Here is a 1,149-nt window from a genome sequence, read left to right as displayed (position 1 = left end):
TTTCACGCTTCCGCCCCGTTCCTAGGCCATACCAATTCTTTCACAAACAACGCTTCTCTGTACGTTCTTAGATCACCGTCCAATTAGCAAGTCAAACCTAAGAATCCATACCTATCGGGAGATTGGGATATTCTGCTTAACCTACAAGAATACGAGCACTAATGTTGGGAACCGTAGGCATGGATGGTGTTGCATTATCTTGACGAGGCATTTCACTTGACTCTTCAAGTAGTTCCTCATCGCGTCGGCTATTCGTAGGAAAGCCCTTTTTCAAGAATATTGTGTTCCTCGAGATAAAAACCTTTAAAAAAAATAGTATCCTGCAGTTTCTTTCAGATAATTGACAGACCCCAAAAGGAAAAGACACCTAAAAAAAGTGGCATATGCTGCTTGATTGCGGCTAGCACATGGTACTCTTTAGTAAAAGGGGAAAGAATAGTTCGTTATGTGCTCACCGCGCAAGTGTATACGATTGAGATTTCTGTGAAAATAAAATATTAAAAGATTAGTAAAAACATATAAGTTAGTTAATGTTTTATTTAGAGTTATGACACTCGATATATTGAATATACGCATTCTAACACGTTAGGATACGGGAATAAAGTAGAGAGTTGGGTAGCTCCTTCTACTAAGTAAATCATTGAGTGATTGAGGTAAACATAGTTAATTAGATTTATATATATGGATAAACATGTGTTTGTTTGTATGCTCGATTGATGATTGTTGTTTACTTGCCTTGAGTAGCTGATTATCCTGTGAAATTATTACCATGTGTTTATCTACGACTATACGTGCAATAAAGATGGATGAATGATTTTGTTATACTATATCAATGTGGAATGAAGCAGAATGATTAAGTAATTAATGTGGATAAGGTAAATTGAGACGAAAAGATAGCTTACCCGAGCAGGGGCATATTTAATGGTTTATGATGATGTGATTGATGACAATGTGCTGGATGATATGATATCACATTGATCTATGTTGTCTGATATGAGAAAAAGACTACAAACCTAGGTAGCATGGAACGTAGGGTACCAGGATATTTCGAATAGTGGGGAATATCCTATGTTGATAGCATTGAGATGGTACAGGAGTCATGCTCGTTGTAATGTCCTGTGCTATGCTACACACTAAGATGGTGGGAGG

The 1,149-nt window shown here is 37.2% G+C and overlaps 1 non-coding gene across 1 annotated transcript; it reads right to left on the bottom strand.

The window, feature by feature from the left end:
* Nucleotides 1–345: 345 nt before the first annotated feature.
* On the bottom strand, nucleotides 346–464 carry LOC148787142 (U5 spliceosomal RNA). Its single transcript, XR_016067094.1, has one exon. It is a non-coding gene; the product is annotated as a U5 spliceosomal RNA (small nuclear RNA).
* Between the last annotated feature and the right edge of the window lie 685 nt (nucleotides 465–1,149).

The sequence above is a fragment of the Sesamum indicum genome, linkage group LG8 (genome assembly GCF_026168435.1).
Source record: "Sesamum indicum cultivar Baizhima isolate 11 linkage group LG8, ASM2616843v1, whole genome shotgun sequence".
NCBI classification, from domain to species: Eukaryota; Viridiplantae; Streptophyta; class Magnoliopsida; order Lamiales; family Pedaliaceae; genus Sesamum; species Sesamum indicum.
This window is presented reverse-complemented; position numbering and strand designations above follow the sequence as displayed.